Here is a 20,007-nt window from a genome sequence, read left to right as displayed (position 1 = left end):
GTTTCTTTAATTTCTCTTTCGGATCTTTCTTTGTTAGTGTATAGAAATGCAACAGATTTCTGTCTATTAATTTTGTATCCTGCAACGTTACCAAATTGATTGATGAGCTCTAGCAGTTTTCTGATAGCATCTTTAGGATTTTCTATGTATAGTATCATGTCATCTGGAAACAGTGCCAGTTCTACTTTTTCTTTTCTAATTTGGATTCCTTTTATTCCTTTTCCTTCTCTGATTGTTATGGCTGGGACTTCCAATACTATGTTGAATAAAAGTGGTGAGAGTGAACATCCTCACTTTGTTCCTGATGTTAGAGGAAATGCTTTCAGCTGTTCAACACTGAGTATGATGCTAGTTGTGAGTTTGTCATATATGGCGTTTATTATGTTGAGGTATGTTCCCTCTATACCCACTTTCTGGAGAGTTTTTATCATAAACGGATGTTGAATTTTATCAAAAGCTTTTTTTGCATCTATTGAGATGATCATATGTTTTTATTCTTCAGTTTGTTAATGTGGTGTTTCACATTGATTGATTTGTAGATATTGAAAAGTCCTTGCATCCCTGGGATAAATCCCACTTGATAATGGAGTATTATCCTTTTAATGTACTGTTGGATTCAGTTTGCTAGTATTGCACTGAAGATTTTTGCATCTATGTTCATCAGTGACATTGGCCTGTAATTTTCTTTTTTTTGTGGTATCTTTGTCTGATTTTGGTATCAGGGTGATGGTGGCCTCACAGAATGAGTTCAGAAGTGTTCCTTCCTCTCCATTTTTTGAAATAGTTTCAGAAGCATGCGTATTAACTCTTCTTTAAATGTTTGATAGAATTCGCTTGTGAAGCCATCTGGTCTTGGACTTTTGCTTTTGGGAGTTTTTAAATTACTAATTCAATTTTAGAACTGGTAATTAGTCTAGTAATATTTTCTATTTCTTCCTGGTTCAGTTTTAGGATGCTGTACCTTTCTAAGAATTTGTCCATTTCTTCCAGGTTGTCCATTTTATTGGCATATAGTTGCTTGTAGTAGTCTCTTATAATCCTTTGTATTTCTGTGGTGTCAGTTGTAACTTCTCCTTTTTCGTTTCAAATTTCATTGATTTGGGCCCTCTCCCTTTTTTTCTTGATGAGTCTGACTAAAGTTTTATCAGTTTTATTTACCTTTGAAAAGAACCAGCTTTTAGTTTCATTCATCTTCTCTATTATTTTTTGTCTCTATTTCATTTATTTCTGCTCTGATCTTTATGCTCTCTTTCCTTCTATGAAACTTTGAGCTTTGTTTGCTCTTTTTCTCTAGTTGCTTTAGGTGTAAGGTTAGGTTGTTTATTTGAGATTTTTATTGTTTCCTGATGTAAGATTGTATTGCTATAAACTTCTCTCTTAGAACTGCTTTTGCTGTGTTCCATAGATTTTAGATCATCATGTTTTCATTTTAATTTGTCTCTAGGTATTTTTTGATTTAGATTTCTTCAGTGATCCATTGATTGTTTAGTAACATATTTTTTAGTCTCCACATGTGCTTTTTGCAGTTTTTTTCTTGTAGTTGATTTCTAGCCTCAAAGCATTATGGTTGGAAAAGATGCTTGATATGATTTCAATTTTCTTAAATTTACCAAGGCTTTTTGTGGCCCAGCATGTAATCTATCCTGGAGAATGCTCCATGTGAACTTGAAAAGGATATGTATTCAGCTGTTTTGGGGTGCATTGCTCTATAAATATTCTTTAGTCCATTTGGTGTAATGTGTTATTTAAGGCCTGTGTTTCCTTATTGATTTTCTGTCTGGATGATCTGTCCACTGAGGTAAGTGAGTGTTAAAGTCCCCCATTATTATTGTGTTGCTGTAAATTTGTCCTTTTATGTCTGTTAATATTTGCCTTATATATTGAGGTGCTCCTATGTTGGGTGCATATAGATTTATAGTTGTTATATCTTCTTCTTGGATTGATCCCTTCATCCTTAGGTAATATCCTTCTTTGTCTCTTGTAACAGTCTTCAAAGTGTACTTTGTCTGATTTAAGTATTGCTACTCCAGCTTTCTTTTGATTTTCATTTGTGTGAAATGCCTTTTTCCATCCCCTCACTTTCAGTCTGTATGTCTCTAGATCTGAAGTGAGTCTCCTGTAGGCAGCAAATATACACATCTTGTTTTTGTATCCATTCAGCCAGTCTGTGTCTTCTGGTTGGATCATTTAGTCCATTTACATTTAAAGAAATTATCCATATGTATTTTCTTATTCCCATTTTGTTAATTGTTTTGGAATTTTTTAAGGTCTTTTTTCCCTTTCTTCTTCTCGTCTTCTGATTTGATGACTATCTTTAGTGTTTTGTTTGGATTTCTCTTTCTTTTTTGTGTGTACATCTATTATAGATTTTGGTTTGCACTTACCTTGAGGCTCTTGTATAGCAGTCTATATATATATGTGATCATTCTAAGTTGCTGATCTCTTAATTTCCAATACATTTTAAGTACCTTGCACTTGTACTCTCCTCTCCTCACAATTTGTTTTTATTATCATATTTTACATGTCATTGTTTTGTGTATCCCTTAACTGCTTATTGTGGATACAGATGATTTTACTACTTTTGCCTTTTATCCTCCCTATTAGCTTTCTTTGTAGATAATTTCCTATCTTTACTGTATGTTTGCTTTTACTGGTAAGCTTTTATGTTTTGTAATTTTCTTGTTTCTATTTGATGCCTTTTCTTTTTTAACTAGAGAATTTCCTTTAACATTTGTTGTAAAACTAGTTTGGTGGTGCTGAATTCTTTTAACTTTCGCTTGTCAGTAAATCTTTTGATTTCTCCATCAAATCTGAATGAGAGGGCCTTCCCTGGTGGTGCAGTGGTTAAGAATCTGCCTGCCAATTCAGGGGACATGGGTTCGAGCCCTGGTCCAGGAAGATCCCACATACCATGGAGCAACTAAGCCCATGCACCACAACTACTGAGCCTGAGCTCTAGAGCCCACGAGCCACAACTACTGAGCCCGTGCGCCACAGCTATGGAAGCCTGTGCGCCTAGAGTCCATGCTCCACAACAAGAGAAGCCACCACAATCAGAAGCCCATGCAATGCAATGAAGAGTAGCCCCGGCTCGCCCCAAGGAGAGAAAACCCATGCGCAGCAACGAAGACCCAACACAGCCAATAAATAAATAAAATAAAATAAATTAATAAAAAAAGAATCTGAATGAGAGCTTTGCTGTATAGAGTATTCTTGGTCGTAGGTTTTCCCTTTTATCACTTTAAATATATTGTGCTACTCCCTTCTGGCCTGCAGAGTTTCTGCTGAAAAATTAGGTGATAACCTTATGGAGATTGCCTTGTATATTATTTGTTGGTTTTCCCTTGTTGCTTTTAGTATTCTCTATCTTTAATTTTTTTTTTTCATTTTGGTTACAATGTGTCTTGGTGTGTTCCTCTTTGGGTTAATCCTGTATGGGGCTCTGTGGACTTCCTGGATTTGGGTGAATATTTCCTTTCCAAGGTTAGGGAGATTTTCAGCTATTACCTCTTCAAATATTTTCTCTGGCCTGTTCTCTCTCTCTTCTCCTTCTCAGACCCCTATAATGTAAATATTAGTGCACTTGATGTTGTTCCATAGGTCTCTTAAGCTGTCCTCATTTGTTTTCATTCTTTTGTCTTTTTTCTCTTCAGCAGCAATGATTTCCACTACTCTGTCTTCCAGCTCACTGATCCTTTCTTCTAAATCATTTAGTCTACTATTTATTCCTTCTAGTGTGTTTTTCATTTCAGTTATTGTATTCTTCATCTCTGTTTGGTTGTTCTTTATATTTTCTAACTCTTGGTTAAAAACTTCTAACTTCTTGCTCTCTGCATCCATTCTCCTCCCAAGTTCTTTGATCATCTTTATGATCATTATACTGAACTCTTTCTCAGGTAGATTGCCTATCTTCACTTCACTTAGTTCTTCTTCTGGGGTTTTATCTTTTTCCTTCATCTGAATCATATTCCTATGCTGCCTCATTTTGTCTAAGTTGCTATTTGTATTTTTATGTATGTGGTAGGTTATGTTTCTTGACCTTGCAGAAGAGGCCTTCTGTAGGAGGCATCCTATGTATCCCAGCAGTGCACTACCCTCTTGTCACCCAAGCTATATGCTCTAAGGATTCAACCTAAGAGGGTGACATGGGTCCTTCTGTTGTGATGGGATAACTATGTGGGTGGTCTGGCAGGCCCCTAGTCTGGTTGGTTGCCAGGACCTGCCTTGCTGGGATGCTGCTGGCTGCTCTTTAGCAAGGCCTGTTCACAAGATGGCTGGTTGTGGAATTCTAGGGGTCCCTGGAGCTAGTGGTAGCTCACTGATAGGCAGAATCAGGGTCCTGAAGACTCGGGCTGTTGCCCACCTCCTGGCAGGTATAGCTAGATCCTGGGCTACTTCTGGTCTATTGGTAGGCAGAGCTGGTTCCTGGAGTCTGGCTTCAGGGCCCAGGGATCCCAGAGCTCATTTCAGATCATTGCTGGGATGGAGGTGTTGGCCCCTGACACAGTTGGGTATGGGGTCTGGGGTGTCCTGAAGGTTGTGCAGGTTTGCTAGTGGGATGGGCCAGGGTCCAGCTGGTCCCAGGGTAGGGTCTGAACTGTGTTGTGGCATTGCAGTTTTCTTGTTGCTGGTGTCTGTCCCCTGGTGGATAAGCCTGGTCTAGAGGCTTGGTCCAGCTTCCTAGCGGGAGGGGCTGGTGCCTGTTCACTGGTATGTAGCGCTGGGTCTACCCACTGGCCAAGACCCTCTGGCAGACTGGGTGGTGTCTAGGGGCAGGTGCAGAAGAAGTTCTGGGCTCCTTGGTCTTTAGGCAGCCTATCTGCTGATGGGTGGGGCTGTGTCCCTGCCCAGTTAGTTGTTTGGCCTGAGGCATCCCAGCTCTGGAGCCTGCAGGCTATTGGGTGGGGCCAGGTCTTTGAGCTAATGAGCCAAGCTATCAGTTACCAACAATGCTCCTCAATATGTCTGCCACCAGTGTCTATGTACCCAGGGTGAGACAAAGCTTCCCTCCCCACCCCACTTCCCCAGGAGACTCTCCAAGACCAGCAGGTAGGTCTGGCTCAGGAGCCTATCAGATTACTCCTTTTCCCCTGAGTCCTGTTGTGCATGAGATATTGTGTGTTCCCTTTAAGAGTGAAGTCTTTATTTTTCCACAGTCCTGTGGGGCTCCTGCAATTAATCCCCACTGGCCTTCAAAGCCAAATACTCTGGGGGCTCATCTTCCCAGTGCCAGACCCCTTGACTGGGTAGTCTGATGTGGGGCTCAGAACTCTTGCTCCTGTGGGAGAACCGCTGCAATATAATTATTCTCCAGTTGGTGGTTCACCCATCCAGGAGATAGGGTATTTGATTATATTGCACGTTCACCCTTCCTATCAGTCGCATTGTGGTTCCTTCTTTATGTCTTTAGCTGTAGAAGATCTTTTCTGGAAGTTCTAGTCTTTTTCACTGATGGTTGTTCTGCAGATAGTTGTGATTTGGTGTGCTTGTGAGAGGAGCTGAGTTCAGAGTCATTTTATTGTGCCATCTTGGCTGCTCTCCATAGAATGTTTTTTATTTATTGGAACACACCTTTATTAGGACAATATTTTACATGTATTATTCTATAAATATTTTTTCTACTTTTTGGACCACGGCTCTTGTGTTTATTTTAAAAATATCACAGCTATATTCATGGTGAATATTCTACCAATGGCAGAGAATTTCAAGACCCCGACCTTCCTCCAAAAATTGCTGTAAAAGTATTTAAGCCATCTCTGCAGGTACATCCCAAGACAATTCCAGTCGGAATTTGGGAGACTTCTCAAGGTATTCTCCCCTCCTATTCACTAGAAGAGTGGATCTAACTCCCACTTGACCAATAGTTTAAAGCACGTGCACGTGAACTTAACCTGCATTCCTGAAGCATAGTAGTGTATTAGTTAAGCCTTGGAGTCAGATGGACACAGATTTAAACACCATCTCTGCCATTTTCAGACTAAGTGACCTTGGGCAAATTAATTTAAGTTTCAGTTTCTTCAAATATAATTTGGAGATGATAATAATGATTAACTTATAGACTTGTTAACTGGATAAAAATGAGATCATATATGTAAATCATAGTACCTGGCATTCTGTAAAGGTTATGTAAATTTAGACTATATTGTTATTAACATCATTTCTTAAGGAGTATAAATTCAAACTCACTATTACTTCATTCTTGTAAAACCTTTGTTGAGAGAAAATATTGAGGAGTGATTGAGTTTTATCTATTCCTTTAGAAAATCAGACATATTCTTGAATTGAGGTAGACAAATAAAGAGATATGTATTAGAACTGAATTTTCTTGGCCACTTGTAGATCCATTTTTACCAGATTGTACTTTGTCTTCATGCCCTTGGTCAACATAGTACAATGTTATAGACTCAAATATAGTTGGTTACTATATCAACATCATTCATTGCATTACACAGAGCTTCTCTAGGGAGAGCATGTTAATTGAGCTGTTCAGAAGTATTCACCTTTTCATCCTTTCAAGGCTCATGGTAGGACTAAATATCTACCTTCTTTGAAGATAATTATGGAATTTGCAGCTTGCTCTGGGCAATGAAATAATGAATTTGACTACAACTATATATGTAATCTCCAGTGACCCACGTTCCAGTTGAGTCTAAACTTCCTGATTTGTTTAAGTGAGATCTTTAAGACATTTTTTAGTTTGTTCAAATTATGTTTCCTATTTTAAATTATATGAATTAAGGAATGAAAGGATAGTCTATCTCCATAAAGTGGGAAAAAATGTGATTTCTTAAACCTAAATCTATTTTCCATTTATTCATGCATTGCTTCAAAAAATATTTTTTGCAGACTGTGAAAAACACTACAAATTTCAAGAGAGGTTGAAAGGATACAGTGGCTGACTTTAGTAACCAATTATAATCAGATAGGTTGATAAAACATATGTAGGTAATACTTGTGAACAATCTAACATCTATTGAAAAGTTAATACAAGATAAAGAGGCAAACAGATTGTATCAGAAATAAAACCTTAAGGATGAAACCGAGACTGTTTGTGGGATGAGGTAATCAGAGAAGGCTCACTTAAAAACTGATCGGATTTGCAAGAGTTCAGACATGGAAAAAGAATTCAGGCCAATGGAGTGTACAGAGGGCTGAGGTTGGGTAACAAGGCATTTGAGTAGGACCTTGAGAAGACCACCCTGGTTGCAGGAAAGGGTTACCTTAGGGAATGTTTTAAGAATACGAAGGAAATGTTTTAAGAATACGAAGAAAAAAAAAAAGAACAAAGGAGATTAAGATGAAGTGGCTATGCTAGTGTAAGCAGATTTTTACTATGTGTCTGTCAGGAAGTAATACATTGAACTCAAATCTTTAGGGTTGACTGAAATAATTGATGGGTAATTATGAGTTCATTTAAATATTATAGTTGCTTAACAAATGATGTGAGTGATGTGGTTTTACCCCTTAAGTCATAAACTTGTTAATGAACCTAATTATTTCAAATTATCATAAATTCCATAAACAAACCAGAAATGAACCAACCAACACTACCAGTATGAAAATCATGGAGAAAAGAGAAGCCAAGGAATGCATTGTTACCTGTTACCATAAAGGAATAAAGTACAGTATTGTTAGTTAAAAATTCAACACATTGAAAGAATAAAATCAAAGTGGTAAAGAATTCACACTTTGGTGAGGTCAGTGTTATGTATGACATATGAAATACATATGCTTCTTTCAAAATGTGGGTGGAGAGGTCAAATGTAGCAGGGAGAAAACTTTTACAAGAGCTCATTGTGTTTTCCTCTTCGTGTACATGTTAAATGAAGGGTGCTGTGGTTCACCCATATCATTTCCTCTTTGTTTGGAGCCATTGTACTCTAATGGGAAAAATGCTAGCAGAAGTCCTAGTGACGCAGTGTCAGTTCCCCACCCTTCCACCAAAATCTTTCCATCAGTATAGTTACTGTAAGTTAGACTTCTGTACTAAACAAAGAAACTAGCATTTTATTCCATTATTAAAAAAAAAAATTCTAGGCTCTCAAACCTCTTCCATGGGTGGATTCTCAATATTCACCACTAACAATACACCTTAAAGTAAGTTCATATTATAAGATCAAATTTGCAAAATTTAGTTCTGCTTTTAATTAAACCCAGATTTCTATGTGAATGAGAAATTAATAGTTAAAATGAATGATTAGAATAAGAACTAGCTCTTCTAAAGCTGGTAATCCCAAATTCTTTGTTCTGCTACCACTAAGCTCCTATCCTGACTGCTGAGACTAACTGAATCCAAACTTAATCAAATCAATCATACCAAAAGAAGGGACACTATCAGAAGTTTCATTTTAAGAACACAAAACACTAAGAGAACTTATGGAAGGTTTGAATTAGTTAGTACCTTGGGAAGACCTGTCATTCTTAATAAAATTTTCTTAGAGAGAAAGACTGAGTGCTACTACAATATGGTGTAAGAATGAATTGTATTTTGAAGTAATTGGTACCACTATATTACAGTGGAAAGTCCATGGGAAAGAACAGAATGGCCTACATAGCAGTGTTCTTCAAATATTGAAGGAAATAAGAAACACCTGGGAATCTTTTACAAATGCAGATTTTGATTTGTTATTAGGTCTGGGGCCTAATAACATCACAGGTGTTGGTGATGCTACACCATGATCCATGGAGTTGCCTTTTGAGTAATAAGGTGGTAGGTAACATAGTGCTGCAACAATTACTAATTATGTGACTTTGAACCTGTGTTCTCAGCTGTAAAATGGTACCATGAACACCAATCTCATAGGAATCACTAGAGTTGTAAGTGAAATTATGTTTTTGAAGTGCTTGGCAAAGTTCACCTTAGAAAGGAGCACAGAAGGGAAAGCAGAGGATATGGGAAATTATGTTGGTATTTGGGTAGATGTGGTGGTGGGAGTTTGTGGAAGTTCTCATTGCCTTAATTTTCTCATTGAGGTAGGAAGCAAAATCACTATCTGAGATTGAGCATCAGAGATGTAGTGTTGGAGATATGAAGAGAAAAAAGGTGAAAATAGTTGTCTTCGTGAGTGGTAGAAATAAAGGACTAGGGAAAACTGTTTGCCTGACAGAAGGTCAATTTGAGTTATGTACTTATGAATTAAAAATGAGACTAGTTAGCATGGTTGAATGCTTTCTCTATGTATGTTTAGCTGCACACTTTCAGATGCGGGAAAGGTGGAGAATTATTTTTAATTATTTTAATTACTTTTAATTAGTTACTTGGCAAATTGTAAAAGGAGTTGAAGATGAATGCAAAGAAGTAACTATAACTATTGACCACAGTATTTAGTTAGGTAATAAGGGAAGAAAGGACATCAGTGGGGTGAGGACAGTGGAAAGGTTAATAGGACCTAAATATTGTTGAGATTTCATTTCTGACTTAGCATGTGGAAAATTTTTGGAAATGTTCCATGTGTACCTACACTTGAATGTAAAGTTTTGACTTGTTGCATGCGCCCTCTGTCTCTCTCCCTCTCTCTCACATACACGCACACACGTCATAATCACTAATGTTTTCCTGATATTATCTGCTAATTCTTTTTGTCAGATTTAGCTATTATTATCTAAGAAGGGAGGATTAAAGTATTATGGATTTTAAATGAAAAACTGTGAGTTTGTCCTTGAGATCGTCTGAACATTTTTGCTTTATATATTTCTAGGCAAAGTTTTTGGTACATACATCTTAACACTTATTATACCTTCTGTTGGATGGTTTATCAGTAGGTAGTCTATTCCTTTTAATGCTTTATTCCTTCAATTTGTCTGATATGAATATTACTATATCAGCTTTCTTTTGGTGAATATCTTCTTCCATTATTAACTTTTACCAGTGTTTCATTTTTAACTTTTCTAGGAGGATTTGTTTTGGGTATTTCTTTTTTTGTGTGTGTGAGAATAATAAAGATGCATTTAAAATAATCTACTTGAGATTTTTGCTCTGAGTAGGATGTAGTAGGTCTTACAGGCCAATGTTTCCACTTTAATAACTAGAAAAAACTGGGTAAATTACAAAATGGTATTCTTAATTACAAAAATGATATTTTTAAGGATATTGGAAACAATGGGAACAAGTGAAAATTCCATAGAGGAAGAGCCCTTCCCTTGTGAGCTGACAATCTCCATTTATCTTCATCCCTTGAAAGCATTTACTGATTTGGGGTACTACTGAGAATCAGGCTTGGCATAGGCAGAAATACTCTACTAGAGAAGCCATGAACCATCAGAGCTTTAACAGTCACATAGGCTGGTGTAAAATCAAGACAAGCCCCATGTACATGGCAGCCAATTTTTACTGTGGGATATTTATAGAGTTCTGTGGTGGTATGGAAGGCTGGGGCAGGGCTGGGCCAGAAACTTCTAAAAGGCTGCACAGAGTCTCTTATAGTTCTTAAACAGTGACTAGGAGACAACATCTCACAAATACCTGGCTGGTCTTCCCCTCAGGACAATTTTGAAGATGTGTGTTATTGGAGGTTAAAGAGTTAACCTCAAAACATTCAAAGCACAGAATTAACTCTCCCTTCCTATTTCATGGCTGAGGATATAGAGACTTCCTAGGTTCTTAATTAAAAACCCACAAAGACCATGCCCGAACTAGAGGTGGGCTTATCTTACCAAAACTGTAATCCAGCTGAGATACAGTTCAATCACTGATTAAGTCATGGTATTCAGTCCCTCATGATAAATGGAAAAAGGGAGAACCATCTCTGGTGGACAATAATACCATCTAAAGCTCTACAGTTACTTAATACCCAATGCTTAGTGTACAATAAAAGACTGCAAACCAAGCCAAATGCATGATAGAAACAGACACACAGATGATCCAAAAATTGGAGTCAAGAGACAAAGGACTTTAAAATAATATTATAAATATGCTCAAGAAATTAAAAGAAAAGATGAACAAAATAGATAAAAATTTCACCAATAATCAGGATCTGTGAAATGAATAAAGGATGCATTCTGGAACTCATAAATACAATGTCTGGAATTAAAAATTCATTGAATGTTTTTAAGAGAAGACAAGATTAATGAAGTTGAAGAAAGTCCAAAGAAAATATCCAAACTGAAACACACACACACACACACACACACACACACACACACACGCATGCACGCACACAGAATGGAAAAAACAAAACCGTATAAGAGACATGGGGTATGGGAATTCTGAAGGAGAGGACAGCAAGATTGGGGCAGAGCAGCATTTGAAGAGATAATGGCGGAGAATTTCCCCAAACTGATAAAAGAGATCAACTCACAGATTTTTAAAGATTTAGAAAATTCCAAAGAGTACAAATAAAGCCACACATAAGCACATTACACTCAGACTGCTAAAAACTACAGACGAAGGGAAAAATCTTAAAACAACCAGAGAAAAAAGATACATTATCTTCAAAGGAGAAACGATAAGATTTTATTAACAGAAACAATGGAAACTAAATGAAATTTTTAAATGACAAAAAAAAAACAAAAATAAAACTCACTGCCAACATAGAAATATGTGATCTGCAAAAATGTGCTAAATGTGAAATAGACATTTTCAGACATAAAAAGGACAGAGCATTCAGTATGTTTGAATTTTTTATATTATTCTTGTTATATCTCAAGTCTCAACACCATTACTTACTAATTGTGAGAAACTGACAAGTTACTTAACCTCTTAAGGTCTTCATTTGTAAAACAGGGATAACCATTCTATCAATCTTAAAGCAAACTATGAAGCTTTAGCGTGATAGTGAAAATGCTTAGTAAACTCCATCTCCACAGAGAGATAGTCATTATTATGATAGCTAGGTTTATAGTCCATTTACTATTTTTGTCCTTATTTGAACACGATGTTCCAGGTGTTGTTCAACAAGCACATTGAGTGGTTACTTCTTGTGTCCTCGACATGCTGCACCTATTAAAATACAGCCCTTAAGATTTCATTAGCTATTTGGTAATCATACACTGATTCATATTGTGCTTGCAATTAATTAATTGGGTCTTTAAAAAGTGTGTTACTATGTAGCCATATGTCTTCCAAAGTTTATCTTTATAGCTGGAATTTTGAATCCACCTGCAGGGCTTCACATTTACTCCTATTACATTTCATCTTGTCTGAGTCAGCTGATTGTTGAGATCTTCTTGGTTCTTGATTCTGTTTTCTGTTGTGTTGGCTACCTCTTCCAGCTTTATGTTGATGGTTAATCTCTTTTACATATAATCCATATCCTTATTAAAATAAGAAATGTACAGAACAGAAGAGTAGCAGGGACATAAACCTGTGGTTCGCCACTAGAAAACAATGATATGTTAAATAGCAAACTTTGGATATTGTTACTCAGTTGTTACAAATCCAAAATTACCCAGTCCTTATTTCTCTTTTGTCTATAATATCATGATGTATTTTGTGAAATTCCTCACAGTTGTTACTGAACCAAACTTGGGTCTGAATGCCTGACACAGAGCAAAACCAATCTGCCGACACCAGGTTGTGGTGAAGAAAAGTACGACATTTATTGCAGGGCCAAGCAAGGAGAATGGGCAGCTTATGCTCAAAAGACCTGAATTCCCCGGTGGCTTTCAAGGAAGGGTTTTTAAAGGAAACATTAGGGGTGACTGTTGTAGGGTGCCTGATCAGCTTGTGGACATTCTTCTGATGGCTGGTTGTGAGGTAATAGGGTGGTATTTCTGGAGTTACCATCATCAACCTTCTGGTCCCAACCCATCTGGGGTCTATGTGCTTGTGGTCAGCATGCAATTAACTTCTTTGACCTGGTGGGAGTTTTAGTATCTGCAAAACTACCCAAGGATATGGTTCAGAATATTATCTGTAGGCCTTGAGGAGGAACTAAAGGTCCTTAACTTTGTTTTATGGCTAAACTATCATTATTTTGTCTGGTTTGACTGCTTTCCTTTGTTTCTGCATTTTCTTACTTCTCTGATTAAATTTGCTCTTTGAAACTCAGGGAAGGCCTAGGAAGCTAAAGCTTTCCTAAAACAAGAGGCAGGGAACACAGGGGTCAGAGTATGGGGTGTCTGTCCCTGGGAAGGCTCCACAGGGCCCTGGTTGGTTTCATAGCCTTCCCTTGATGTACTTACTCTGGTAACTTTATTTTAAAAAATAAGACAATCCTTCTTAAGGTGCAACTGAAACAGAAATTCCTATCAAGTCTCATTGCACTTTAGACTCTACAAATGAAAGGGTCTAGAGAAGTCCATTCTGAAAACTATTTTTGAAAACTATATTTAAAAATAAAATTATATTTAAAAATATGTGTTTCTTTTTATTATTTTGGTTTTGATTCTTTGGGGGCTTCAAATTTTTTAAATTTTTATTTATTTATTTATTTCGGTACGCGGGCCTCTCACTGCTGTGGCCTCTCCCACTGTGAAGCACAGGCTCCAGATGCGTAGGCTCAGCAGCCATGGCTCACGGGCCCAGCCACTCCGCAGCATGTGGGATCTTCCCGGACCGGGGCACGAACCCGTGTCCTCTGCATCAGCAGGCGGACTCTCAACCACTGCGCCACCAGGGAAGCCTGGGGGCTTCAATTTTATAGAGTTTCTTTGACTATTTTAACTATCACTTTCTCTAACATTTAAAACTTTTTCTTGATTTCCATTTTGCTCATTTTCTCCTTTCCTTCTATCCTTACTAACTTTTTTTCATCAGTGTCTTATTCTCTCTTGGATTTCTTCCAATTTCACCTTCATATCTCTTGATGGCTTTCTTTTTCACATTTTTTTTCAGTATGACTCTTCAATAAGCTTTTGCTTTTATTCTCTGTGGTTGTCATTCACAGAAGCACATCAGTAAGCTTTTAAATGTGTAGTAAAACATTTAGTTATATTTTACTCCTATTCCATGGTATCATTCCTCTGGAGAATGTCCTTCATCTGCCATTTGTTTTTCCTGTTCCTTTGCCCCTCCCTCCTTATTTTTCTTCTTCTTTTGGGAAGTCCTTCTACCTGTTTTGTGGTATTGAATTTTGTTTATCTCCCAATTTCTCTTTTGAAAGTGAAATTTCAATTGCTTGTTCTTCTTGTTGATTTTGGATGACTTCCATGAAGAGGGAGATGCCACTTTTATGCTGCCATTTCAAACCAGAAGTCATCCAGCATGTTCTCCAACCTTTTATCTTGAAAAATTAAAAACTTAAGAAATGTTGTAGAACTATCAAAATGGAATAACTCTATGCCTTTTCAACATTTTGCCACATTTGCTTTCTCTTTATCTACTCAGTTAAATCATTTTGAAAATAAGTTGCAGACTCTGCTAGCATTAAAAATATGAAGCAAATAAAAAGCATTTAAATACCAATGATTATTATCATTTATGCCTATGCATAGCTCACATTCCCCAGGAGCAGACTCTGTACCAAGGATTCCAGTGTAAGCAGGTTATTGGGAGAAACAAGGAACATGGGTTAGAGAGGGAAATGATACAGGAAAAGTAAAATAGCCAATGAAAGATGCAGTATCAAGCCAGCTACCACAGTGGGTGACTGGGTCATAATCCTGTAGGGAAACAAACTCTGGAAAAAAGTGCAAAATACATGCCTCTGAATTATCCCAGCCAAGGATGGGGAGTAGAGGGAAGTTGTGGCATTTATTAACTCTCTCATCAGTCATCAGTTAAGGAATTACCCTCAGAGGGTATTAATTCTGGCCCTCCACATGTGGGCAAAGTGAATTCTGGCAGCCATTCAACCAAGATACAGTTGCTGGCTGATGGAAGGCAGGCTGATGTGTAGTGAGCACCAATAGATTTTCAACAGCTAATTTTAACACGTGAACAAGAAGTCAGGAAGAAAACTGTTTAGAACAATGCACTCATGCAATTATTGAAATAAAAAGTCATTTAATAGGCAAAGAGAATCTTGATAGAAGCAAGTATTAGACTGAGATTAGCTGTCACCTTTAGCTCTACAGGTGTCATCATATAAAATTTTCCCTTTTTTTTCTCTTCTTATATTGACTAAAACCTGCAATAACAATATTGAATTGAGCAGTGACTCTATTTTTAGTGTATCACCATTAAGGAGGATGTTCTACATGCTTGTGGTATTGCCCTCTATCAAATTAATGAAGTTTTCCTCTAAGTCTCACCAAACTAAGTTTATTTCATCTTCTATTAAAAATGAATATTAAATCACGTTAACTATTATATTTTTTTGTATCTCACAAGATGATCATATTGTGTCATTTAATTTTAGGTCTGTCTTTTGCAAGCAGCATATAGTTGGATCTTTACTTGTGAACATTTATGTTTAATTCTAATCAGTTCTTAGGGTCTGTCTTATAATATGAAAATTTAACATATTCTTATTTATTATGATGACTAATGTGTTTGAAATTATTTTTGCAATTTTATTTTAGTTTTCCTCTTTTAACCACACTTTTCAGTTATTTCTATTTTACTTTCTTATTAGATTGTTTCCTATTACTCTTTTCTTTATTGTCTTTGGAAGTTATAAACTTCACTTCTATTCTTCTAGGGGTTAATCTAAAAATATTTAGCATATTTTTTATCAACATTTAGAATATATTTATATCTCTATTCTCCATGTAAATAAAGGAATAGTCTCAGTAAATTACTTTTATTCTCGCTAAACTTTTACCTCCCACCACCTCCAATGTTGTAATCATTAAAGATTTCAGTTCAAGATTGCTTTAAAATTTTTTAACATTGAGATTTAAATATACACTTAGTTTTCTTAGTCTTCATTGTTTTCACCCCCCCTTATTAGCACTAATATATTTGTGTTTATATGCATGTACTTATTTATTTATGAGGCATAATTTACATAGTGCTTTATTTTTTGCCCTTTTTGATATATAGTCCTATGAATTCTTTTTTTTAAAATTTATTTATTTAATTTATTTATTTTTGGCTGTGTCGGGTCTTCGCTCCTACACGTGGGCTTTCTCTAGTTGTGGCGAGTGGGGGCTACTTTTTGTTGCGGTGTGAGGGCTTCACGTTGTGGTGGCTTCTCTTGTTGCAGAGCATAGGCTCCAGGCACGTGGGCTTCAATAGTTGTGGTGTGTGGGCTTCAATAGTTGTGGTGCACAGGCTCAGTAGTTGTGGCTCATGGGCTTTAGAGCACAGGCTCAGTAGCTGTGGTACACGGGTTTAGCTGCTCCACAGCATGTGGGATCTTCCCGGACCAGGGCTTGAACCCATAAAGCCCAGTCTTATGAATTTTGACAAAAGAATATGGTTGTATAATCAGCACCACAATCAAGATATAGAACAGTCATTATCCAGATAATCCTCTTGTGCCCCAACGTAGTCAACCCTTCCTCTCACTGCAGTCACCGGCAACCACTGATTTGTTTTCTGTACCTATAGTTCTTGCCTTTTCCAGAATGCCATATGAATGGAACCATACCATACGTAGACTTTGGGTCTGGCTTCTTTCACTTAGAATAATGATTTAAGATTCATGCATATGTTGTGCATATTAGTAACTTGTTTCTCCTATTCTTGAGTAGTATTTAATCAATTTTTTAATATCCCACACTTTCCTCTGGAAACCTTTTTTATTTTGCTGCAGTAATTCTTTCAGAGAGAGTCTGTAGCCAGTAGACCTTTGAAGTTCTTGTTTGTGCCAAGATATTTTTATTTAAACTTGCATGTGAATGATATTTTGACTGGTATATATTTTGGTTTAATGTCATTACACTCAGACTTTTGTAGGTATTTCTGCACTTTCTTCTAGGACCATGTGCCACCAAATGATGTATCTGATGCCAATCTGATTTCTAGTCCCTTTATAAACTGTTTGTGTAACTTTTATTTTTTGAAACTTTCAGAGTTTTCTCAGTCTTTCGAGTTCACAGGTTTCACTAAGCCGTGGGTCTTTATTCATTCATGACCCTTGGTGGCCCATTTCAGTCTGAAGGCTTGAATTTTCATTCAACTTTGTAAAGTGTTCTTTGCTCTCTCTCTTTTCCTTCATATTATCTCTGGAATTCCTTTTGTAGTGAAGAATGGACTATCTGAATTCATCTTCCATATCATAACATTTCTCTATTTTTTACCTTTCTGTATTTTTGTTCTACTTTTGAATGCTGTGATCTTCCTGTTTATTTGTTTTTTATCCATATTCATTCTATTGCTTATCCATTCTGCTAAGATATTTACTCATCCATCATATTCTTGATTCCTAAGAACGATTTTTTATCAGCTCCATTTTCTTGTCAGATTGTGCTTTTTTTTTTATGATGCAATGTAATTTCAAGTGAGCTCCATGGGGCAGATATGATGTTTTTTTTGTTTTTGGATGGGAGTGTGTTTCATTACCATGGTATTTTGTACCACAAACCACTGTCTGATAGATAATGGGTGTTCAGTAAATATCTGTTAAATAAGTGAGTATAAAAAATATATTTAGAATTTGAAATAAATATTTTATATTTCCTGGATTATCTTTTTCTCAAGGGTCACTTCTAGTGATTTTTATATTGTAACACCTGATTCATGGCTAAGTTTTAAAATGAAGATATTAGATAACTGGTTGTGTCTGTCTATATGTCTATGTGTGCATTATAAATATATTTCTCTACCTTTGGATGGTACTATCAAAATTAATTTGTAAATGAGCTCTACTTAATTGGTGTAAAGGAAATTAGCACTTACAAAGTTCCTCAGAAATATAGAGAAACTAACCCAAATGAATTTCAGGTTCCTGTGAACTGGGAGACACTCAGTATTAAACTAATTTAAAGCTATTAAGGTTATTAAAGTTATTTTAAGTTTGTCAATTTAATTAATATAGATACATCTTTAGAGTCATCAACACTAAGTATAATACTTTCTTTGTACCTAGGTTTAATAGAAGTCAAATAAGATATTATGTCTGTTGCAAATTTGTCGGCAAGAAAAATAACTTGGTATGATTAAATTTTTAATAAGTAAATTAAATGTAAGTGAGATAAGAGCTTTTGGGTGGAATCTTTAGGAATAATTATGTTTTAGAATTGTCTACTTAAAAATAATCTCTCCATCTGCTCCTTCTGGGACCCCTATCATGCAAATGTTGGTGCATTTGACATTGCCCCAGAGGTCTCTTAAACTGTCCTTATTTCCTTTCATTATTTTTTTCTTTATTTTCTGTTCCATGGCAGTGATTTCCACCACTCTGTCTTCCAGCTCATTGATTCATTCTTCTACCTCATTTATTCTGCTACTGATTTATTCTAATGTACTTTTCATTTCAGTTACTGTATTCATCAACTCTGCTTGGTTATTCTTTATATTTTCTAACTCTTTGCTAAAAACTTCTTGTAACTCAGAGAGGGCTTGACAAAATATTTGGAGAGATAATAGCTGAAAACTTCCCTAACATGGGAAAGGAAACAGTCACTTAAGTCCAAGAAACACAGAGAGTTCCCTAGATAAACCTAAGGAGGGGGCTGCCCTGGTGGCGCAGTGGTTGAGAGTCTGCCTGCCGATGCAGGGGACATGGGTTCATGCCCCAGTCCGGGAAGATCCCACATGCTGCGGAGTGGCTAGGCCCGTGAGCCATGGCCGTTGAGCCTGCGCGTCTGGAGCCTGTGCTCCGCAGTGGGAGAGGCCACAACAGTGAGAGGCCCACATACCGGAAAAAAAAAAAAAAACCTAAGGAGGAACACGCTGAGACATATAATAATCAAATTGACAAAAATTGAAGACAAAGAGAAAATATTAAAAGCAACAAGGGAAAAGCAACAAATAACATAAAAGGAAATCCCCATAAGATTATAAGCTGAATTTTCAGGAAAAACTCAGCAGGCCAGAAGGGAGTGGCATGATATATTTAAAGTGAGGAAAGGGAAGAGCCTACAACCAAGAATACTCTACCCAGCAAGGTTCTCATTCAGATTCGAAGGAGAAATCAAATGCTTTACAGACAAGCAAAAGCTAAAAGAATTCAGCAGCACCAAAACAGCTTTACAACAAATGCTAAAGGAACTTCTCTAGGCTGAAAAGAAAAGACCACAACTAGATACAAGAAAATTATGAAATGGGAAAGCTCACCAGTAAAGGCAAATACACAGTAAAGATAGGAAATCATCCACATACAAATATGATATCTAAGCAAATAATCATGAGAGAAGAAGAGTACAAATGCAGGATATTTGAAATGCATTTGAAATTAAGAGATCAACAACTTAACACAAATATATATATATATATATATATATATATAGAGAGAGAGAGAGAGAGAGAGAGAGAGAGAGAGAGAGAAAGAGACTGATATATATATATGTATAGATAGATAGATAGATAGGTATAGATAGATAGATAGATAGATATAGACTGCTATATCAAAACCTCGTGGTAACCACAAACCAAAAATCTATAATAGATATAACACAAATAAGTAAAAGGAATCCAAACACAACATTAAAGGAAGTCACCAAATCAAATGAGAAGAGAAAAAAAGAGGAAAGGAAGAAAAAGAGACTGACAAAAATAAATCCAAAACAATTAACAAAATTTCAGTGAGAACATACATATTGATAATTACCTTAAATGTAAATGGATTAAATGCTCCAACCAAAAGATATATATTGGCTGAATGGATAAAAAACACTATATATATGCTGGCTACAAAAGCCCCACTTCACATCTAGAGACACATACAGCCTAAAAGTGAGGGGATGGAAAAAGTTATTACATGCAAATGGAAATCAAAAGAAAGCTGGAGTAGCAATACTCATATCAGACAAAATAGACTTTAAAATAAAGACTATGACAAGAGACAAAAAGGATACTACATAATGATCAGGGGATCAATCCAAGAAGAAGATATAACAACTGTAAATTTATATGTACTCAACACAGGAGCATCTCAATATAAAAGGTAATTGTTAACAGACATAAAAGGAGAAGTTGACAGTAACACAATAATAGTGGGGGACTTTAGCACCACATTACATCAATGGAGAGATTATCCAGAAAGAAGATCAAAAAGGAAACAAAGGCCTTAAATGACA

General features: G+C 36.4%; 1 protein-coding gene across 1 annotated transcript in view; it reads right to left on the bottom strand.

Annotated features, from left to right (window-relative positions):
- The window catches only part of FAM227B (family with sequence similarity 227 member B), a 276,474-nt gene that overhangs the window by 63,249 nt on the left and 193,218 nt on the right, over positions 1-20,007 (bottom strand). The window lies entirely within an intron of this gene.

The sequence above is a fragment of the Delphinapterus leucas genome, chromosome 2 (genome assembly GCF_059928025.1).
Source record: "Delphinapterus leucas isolate spDelLeu-1000000601 "Yukka" chromosome 2, BTC_Dleu_Yukka2, whole genome shotgun sequence".
NCBI lineage: Eukaryota > Metazoa > Chordata > Mammalia > Artiodactyla > Monodontidae > Delphinapterus > Delphinapterus leucas.
The sequence above is the reverse complement of the archived record's forward strand: the minus strand, read 5'-3'. Positions and strand labels throughout refer to the sequence as shown.